This window comes from Hibiscus syriacus, unplaced genomic scaffold, assembly GCF_006381635.1.
Source record: "Hibiscus syriacus cultivar Baekdansim isolate YM2019G1 unplaced genomic scaffold, ASM638163v2 tig00112305_pilon, whole genome shotgun sequence".
In the NCBI taxonomy this organism is placed as follows: Eukaryota; Viridiplantae; Streptophyta; class Magnoliopsida; order Malvales; family Malvaceae; genus Hibiscus; species Hibiscus syriacus.
The window spans coordinates 556,419-565,232 of NW_024063299.1; the positions used below are offsets into that span (position 1 = coordinate 556,419).

Genomic DNA, 8,814 nt, shown 5'->3' on the forward strand with positions numbered 1-8,814 from the left:
TTATGTTTACAATATACTATTTTTTCCTCATTCATTTAGATAGACAAGTCGAATTATACTATATCTAGTCTCTAGTGTGTCTTATTTCATGTTTCTTTTATATGTTTATTTTTTTACTTAAAAAAAATCTTAACAAAATGTATATATTATTTTTTTATTAATATTTTTTATTATTTTATTTCTAATCACTTGTTGTATAAATTTTTATAAATATATTTCTTTATACAAAATAGGGTAATTCACCTATACAATAAGTATTAAATATTTTATTTTGTTTATAAATATATTTCTTTGTAAATGAAGAGTCCATACCTGTTCAAGGTAACACTATTGTACATTATAGAAATAACGAATTCACATAAAACCCCTTGTTTTCTTCCTTTAGTTTAGTTTTTGTCCCCATCTTTTGTTTTATGACAAAAGGCGGGTCCATTGTTCATTGGGTTTGCATATTAGACTACAAAGTCATGGGTTCGTGTGGCCTAGAATTTACCATGAGTTTGGACTGCTCTAAACATGGTATTATTAGTATTATATATTTATCTAAATTGATTTAAATTATCAATAATAATTTTTATTTGAATTTGTCTATATCTATAAATGGATAACTTGTGTTGGTTTAAGTTTACACATAATTATTTTTAAAAAGTTGGCACATATTATATATTCTCAAGGTTAATCTTTAGTGATTTAACATATATTTTTATTTAATCTTAAATTTGAGGGATTTAACATATATTTTTATAGTTTAAAATATAAAATATTTGTTTTGTTTACAAAAAGAATTTCATGAGTTTTAAAATATAGTACTAATAATATACACTCTTCAATTGGAAATTTGAATCACGCCTTCATCTTTTGTGTTGGAGTCTAACCTAGATATTCAAAGACTTAAACGTTTACCAACTTTGTCAAAGCTGTGTCACATTTCGACTTAAAACGAATAATTTATCTTTTGAATCGCCACCAACCTAATACAAATAATTAACATCCATCCCTTTACTAACGCAAAATCCCATCAACTTCCATGATAATGATAATCCTAATATTAATCTTTAGTGATTTAACATATAATTTTTAGTGGAGAATTTCGTTCCCAATACTGATCCAAATTAGGAGATGATGGTTTTGTAACGGGGTGAACAAGGACACTGTAATATTCATCGGAGAAGCAGACATAATATGAATATCTAATAAGTTCCCAAAATAGCAGTATATGCAGACAAAGTCTCAGCATCAAGGCCCAACTTATGTGCACTCTCATACGCTTTAAAGAGATAAAACAACAACATAAAGGTCCTGCATTTCTTATTTCATGACTTACGCCAAATAGTATCTCTGTATTATAAATGGGTCCCCAAAAATCTGTTATTTTATCTCCAGATATCCCAGCAGTTTTCTTCCACAAAAATGAATAAGGGTTCCAATTGCTATAGGCTTTTGATTATCATTGTTGTTGTTTGTTTGAAAGATCGATGGCTTGTTTCTGGTGCGGATCCTACAGACGGGTTCAGTGAAGTGCCATTAACAGATGAGAATTTCGATTTGCAGAAACCATTTAACATACCACTGTCAAAACGTTACAATAACTCCGATGGTATTCGGAGTTTCTGGGTCTATACTAACGATAAGCCCTTCAAACCTGGCAGCGGAACTAGGCCTCGTACCGAAATTCGGATAAAGGTAAACATCACATTCTCATCAGCAAATAATATTACATACCAAAATGCATTAATCTAACTGGACTGTGGTGCATCTGTTTTAGGGGCATGACTATTCGTCCGGAATTTGGCAATTCGAAGGCTATGGTTTTGTCCCAAAAGGGACCTCTGGGGTGACCATAATGCAAATCCACGGTGCCTCCGAAGGAGATACAACACTCCAACTGCGGATTTACGATGGCAACATGCGATATTACCGGTACAACCTGGTGGCCACCGATCTATACGATAAATGGTTTCGGTTGAATGTGATCCATGATGTTGGCAAAGGGAAGATCTGGGTTTTCATTGATGGAGAAGAGAAGTTTGTGGTGAAGGATCAAGGGCCTGGAGGCTTGTATTTCAAATGCGGTGTTTATGCTGCACCTTCTAAATCTAGCAACTTCATGGAATCAAGGTGGAGAGAAATTAAGCTCTTCAAGAAATGATAGTATACTATGTTAGTAAAAGGGTAATCTTTGTTTATGCATTAATGTAATATATGTGCTAGGTATCATATAATATATATGAAAGAAAAACTTGATTTGTGAAATTCTAAAATTATGATTCTAACCACTATTGATTCGATATATCTAGTTAACTAACAGACAGGGATGGAAAACTTGTTTTTCTCTAATATTGGACAATGAATTTAGAGGAACGAAACGTTTATTCGACGAAGGTGAGACTCATTCTTCGAAAAAAAATGGCATAAAATTTTTAAATTTCAACGCTAAAATATTTATGTAAATATCGTGTTTAAATTTGAGATTAAAAAGAACAATCATCCCTTAATCACTAAAATAATAGTTTGATTCATATTAAGACTCAATTATCATTAAAAATATTTGAAAATGATCTTTTTCAACTATTGTATTCATGCCTTCGGTAAGGCACATTTTGTCTATTTTTTTTTACAATTTAAACAACAATATTTATATTATCTAAATTTAGTTAATGACAACAAACAGTTGTAGTTAATGACAACAAACAATTGATTCAAGTGGTAAGTAGTTTGATATCGTTTAAGCAAAGTCTTGAGTTCAAGTATTTATGTATGCATAAAATCTCTGCTGAGAGATTCACCCACCAAGCTAAATGTACAACGCAAGTCGGTTCGGATTAATTAAGACGAAGCCTTAAAACTAGGAGACAAAAAATAAAATAAAAAAATTAGTTAGTGGCAGCAAAAAGGAAGCACAATTAACCAAATGTGGATTCAAACCCATTACTTAAAAGGGAATTTAATTTCATAATGCCAACTCTCATATTCTATTAAGTAATAACTATTATATCCTTTAATTATTACATCCTTCTATATATATCCTAGTATAATTTGTAAAGGAATACATTCCATATATAATTTAAACGATTATTAATATTATATTTAAAATAAAAAATAATTTTAAGATTTTAATAATTTAAAATTATTTTTTAATTTTTTATTTTATACTAGGGATGGCAAACGGGTATAATTTTGTGGATTCCGCACCGTATCTGTTTCAATTGGGGTGGAGATGGGTATAACTTTAGTGGGTAGTGACGGGTGTGGATTTAGAAAGTGGTACCCATCGCGGGTAGTGGGCGAGTAATGAGTTTAAGACCTTATTCGTCCGCCCCACATCCGCCTGCCTACTAAATATCCATTAAATTTTGGACCATTAAGAATTTAGGTATAATTTTAGAGACTAATTTATAAATCTTAATATTGTATAAGATATAACTTATAATCATTGGTTTATTTTATTATGCTTCTTAATGGACGTGTTTGTTTTAGTTTGTTGCTTATGTATACCTTAAGGTTGCTGTTAGGTGGGTCTAGTCAGTACGTCTCCAGTTGGGTAGTGGGTGTGGGGATTGATTTGAGAATGTATTCGCGTGGGCGGGTGTAGATTTGAAAAAATTTACCCATCATGGGTGGTGGGCGGATGGAGGATTTGAAAATATTAGGTGGGTATGGGGATAAGGGAAGGGGTATTCGCATTCGACCCGTCCGTTTGCCAATCATATTTTATACATTTACATTTTTAATGATTATATATATATATATATATATTATTTTTACCTTAAATTATAAAATATATTTTATTTTTACTTTAACTTAAAAATATTTTAATCTTATTTTAAGTTAAAATTAATTTAAGATAAAATATAATATATATATAATTATTAAAAATATAAATGTATAAAAATAATAAATTTAATTTTAAAATATAAAAATCTTAAAATTATTATTTTAAAATATTATATTAATAATTATTTAAATTATATATGAAATATTCAATTATAAATTATATAGTAGAAGGATATATAATAGAAGGATGTGATAATTAAATGATATATAAGGAAAGATGTAATACCCAATAGGATATGAGAGTTGGCATTATGGTTAAGACAAATTAAATTCCCTTTTAAGTCATAGGTTCAATTCCTCATTTGGTTAATTTTTTTACTACACTAATTAAAAATAAAATATATAAACTATATTGCAACCCTTTTCCAACAATTGGGTTTATCCCAATGGTAAAGTCACACTGAAATTTTTACTTTATTTTCTTAACTATAGGTAAAATCTATTAATATTGTATAGATCTTAATATAAACATAAATTAATAAATTTAACCAAAAATTATCAAAAGATTTGATGAAGCAATTTTAAAGTCTAAACTCCAAAGTGACAATTCACAAATATATTAAAATAATAAATAGGGTGATTTTTGAGTTAAAAATATTAATTAATAATTTAATATTTTTATTATTTATTAGAAAATTAATAGATTAACAATTAATCGTATTTTATTATCTATTAGAAAATTAATAATTTTTTGAATGAAATGATTTTTTATGATAAATATTAAAAAATATAAAAAAAAATTAATGAGCTGCTCACGTACTTATTGAGTCAAGTTGGACTTTGCTTACTCAACTCATTAAAGTCTCGAGTCAAGCTCAAATCAACCCAAGTCGAGCTCAAATCAACCCAAGTCAAGTTTTTACCAAGCTTTAAACGAGTCGAGTTCGAGCTGCTCAACTCATTAAGCACCCCTAGTCTTCACATTTCACTATATAATTGAGGATTAAATTTATTAAATTGAATTAAAATTATGATCAAATTGATAGAATGTCTAAATATTAAGGATTAAATGCGTAATTAGACCAAGTATTTTAACTAACATGTCACCTCCCCGTTAACTGTTAACAACAAGTGATTTGATTGAATGTATTTAAATAGTTGACTGATCTAATTGACAAATTTTCTAAAATGATGATAAAAGTAAAAAGGGGCAATAGTTTACCCAATATTTTACTTATTCTTGATTTACATTTTTACAACAGCGTTCAAGTAGTAACTCACTTTTCAACATACTGTATTACCTTTACAACAATCAACATCAAGTAACTCACTTTACAACATACTATATTACATTTACAACAATCGATATCATTGTGAGACGTAGAATAACACCATGGAATAGTTGAATGCTACCTTTTAGAGGCGACTGCACGAGACGATTGAGCTAACCTCTGAATTCTTCGATCTATAAGGCACTACCCCGGGCATAAATGTAAGATTTTGCAGAACATAAAAAGAGAGCCAATCCAATGGCAGTAAGTGCAGCAAGCAGCAAATAAAAGTAATCAAGATGTGCCACGTTAAGATTATTCGCAAACCAGCTATCTCGGCCATCCCCATCAGTTATGTTCTCAATGGTTGAGATCAGAAAGCTACTTAAAAAGCTTCCAACACCAAAGATGCTAAGGTAGAGTGCAAGGCCGACGCTTCTTAATTCATTTGGCACCTGATCATAAAATAGTTCTTGAAGACCAACAATCGTGAACACTTCGGACAATCCAAACAGTACATATTGAGGGACCAGCCACCACACACTCATTGGAACAGTACCATTTGGCTTGTCTAGCAACCCGTATTCTTGAGCATTTTAAGCCTCCTCATCTCCACTAAAGCAGCAGTTAACATTGATGTGATAGCTATAAGCATTCCGGGTCCAATTCTTTGAAGCATTGTAATTCCCCCCGGTTTCCCAGTCAAGGACCTTGCCAAAGGAACAAAAATGCGGTCATATATCGGAATGAAGAGAGTGATCGCAAGGCTAATAAATGATTGAAGCGAAGCAGCAGGTATTTGAAACCCTGTTGTAACTGATCTGTCCATGGTAGCCCCTTGCTTGGTAAAGAAAGTCGATGTTTGTGCATAAGCGACTGCATAAAATAAGCTTGCAGCCCATATTGGTACAAGCCTTATAACTGTCTTTGCTTCTTCAACCTCACTGATGCTACACGCCTTTCCTCGTTCATTTGAACCATCTGGAGCAAGCAATGCTTTATTGAGAAACCTACACATTAGAAACTCATATTGCCATTTAATTTATGTTTGTCATAGAAATGAAAATAGGAACATTACTTTCATAAACCAAAACAAGGGTAACAGCTCATATAGCTCAGAAAAGTTGAAGTTCTAAACATTATAATAATTGGAAGAAGAAAATAAATGAGCAAGAGATCCAAATCACTAAGAAAAGATGCATCAACCAAGGCCACTATAGACTGGCAAAAGAAACTACAATTCTAGGACCTTTATGAGCATGAGTTCATACATCCTTTGGAAAACAGAGATTATGGTGGCAGTAAATTTCACAGGATCCTAACATGCACATATGTCGGCTTGCAGCCTTGTTTAGATAAATACAAGAACTTATATCAGATGCCATTAAAGCAGAAAAATGAATTTTCAGTTTGTTTCCTAAACTGTGTATAAGGCTTTAGATACTAATCTTCAGTAAAACTCACTTGAATTGCTCTAAACTTTCAGTTGGAATAGGTCCTTGACTCTCTTCGTATGCAGCAATTGCTGAAGATTCCATTTTCCAATTCCTGACAGCTAAAATGAACACTCGACCAATTCTCACAAATGGGCTTTCTTCTTTCCCTTTAATACAAAACCTGTAAGTCGCCGTTCCAAGCATGAAAACTACCAGTACAACAACCATTACAATAGTGGGTATCCCAAATCCGAGAACCCAACTAAGGTTGTCTTGGATGTAGGGTAAAATCCATAAGGTTACGAATGCACCAGCGCATATACCAAAGTACCACCAATTAAAGAATGAACGCTGGGCTTTGCACTCCTCTGGATCTTGTCTATCAAACTGATCTGCACCAAAAGCTTGAACACACGGCTTGAACCCACCTTGTCCAAATGCTACTAGATACAATGAGAAGAAGAACAGTATCACTTGAAACCGAAGAGAACTTAATGTGACATTGTCTGAGTTTTGGTCACCAGAATTGCCGACAGAAGTAAGAGTGGCTGACAGAGTCAACAAGCCAAGACCCTGTAAATCATTCCAAATCAATTCAGCAGAGAAAACATTTAGCAAGTTCTCTAATCAATTACTAAAACAATTAAAAGAAAATCCTGAACACCACTGCAGATTATGACCTTCAATTAGTTTTAATCGTTCAAAGCTGTTGCTACCCCATGGCTACCAATGATAAAAGAAAAGTCAAGCAACAGGATGCTCAAGTAGAAGTAGATAGCATTGCTGTTTCTTCAGTCTTGAATTTTTGTACCTAGAAGGTTTCAATTATCAAATGTTTAGATTTTTGGATGATGAATTTGTGAATTAATGACTGAGATTTATCCCTCTACTGATTCTCCCTGGTTTCTCTCCCAAATTACTTTCTGTTTCCCTAGTTTCTCCAATTAATCTCCATTTTGCCCTCTGATTTCTATTCTCTTTCTTTATTATTTTCCCTTCTTGGTCAGAATTAGCAAAGGCTGCTACAAGCTAAGGAAAAGTACAAGCAGACGGGAGATACTAACCAAATCTGGCTAACATTAAAACCAGAAGCAGGCTACTTTTCATATAACAATGATTGAATCAACATCAAAGTTAACTAATCCACCAGCTCTCTAAAGTTACCATTCATTATTCTGACTTCACTCACAAAGAGAACTAAAGCCAACTTAATGTGGAATTCTGTACCCACACCTGAGAACAGAGGCCCAAAATCATGCCATTTTCGATGTCAATAATATCCATAAATAAATTCCATGAGCGTAGAAAGATTTTACATTTTAATATGCTAAACATTATGTTTCACCAAAATTCCAGCATTATGAACTCTCTTAACAATTAATTGATTCGTACTAGGAAGAAATCAAGTTGAACCCTTCTATAGTGACAAATTGGTGCCTTTTATTTCTAGTTTCAATTGGAACGAAGAAAAACAGGAAAGAATTGGAAATTCATTTTTACCAAAATGTAAATTAAGGAAGAAAGAATGATGGTGTAGTATCGACCAAGAAATGAATCAGCGATGAATGCACCAAAGAGTGGCAGAAGCGATACCGCCCCAGACCAGGCATTGAGTTGTGCGGCGGCGCTGGCAGTGGACTCGCCCAGAGGCCCTGTCAAGTAAATTATGAGGTTTGAGGAGATTCCATAATAAGCAAACCTCTCAGCAATTTCCACGGCGATGATGAAAGAAGAGGACCGCCAACCGCCGGAGTTTGATCGGCGGACGCGGCGGCTTTTATAGTCAAGGAAGGCGTCAACGGTGTCATCCAATAATGGAGTTCGAGCAGCGGAGAGATTGGAGTTCGTCATTGCTTTGGCAATACTATCACTATTGCAGTTGACTATTTAGAGTATTTTTTTTAGCAATTTGTTCATTATCAAATACAATAATAATATTATTTATTATAAAAATTAGGGTAAAGTATAATAATGGTCATTGAACTTTTCTAAATCTTTCATTTATGTCCCCTAACTTTTAAAACTTGCAAGATAGTCCTCCAACATTTAGTCCGTTTCAATATGGTCACCGACGTAACCGGTCATTTGACGTTACATCGCCGTTAGTACGTTTGCGATACGGTCACTAAACTTTTCAGGCACTTACATTTAGGTCCCTCAATTTTTAAAACTTTCAACATAGTCCTCAATTTTATTCTAAACCCCAAATTCTTTTTCGATCTCAAATTTATTTTTTCGCTTCTCTTTTCTCATTTCCAACGTAACTTTTTAGTTGATGATGCATGGAAATTCTAATCTAACTTTGAATTATGTGGAGGTGTTGACTTGAATAA

General features: G+C 32.7%; 1 pseudogene; it reads right to left on the bottom strand.

Moving 5' to 3' along the window:
• Positions 1–5,011: 5,011 nt before the first annotated feature.
• LOC120177742 lies at positions 5,012–8,366 on the bottom strand (annotated as a pseudogene).
• Positions 8,367–8,814: the final 448 nt, after the last annotated feature.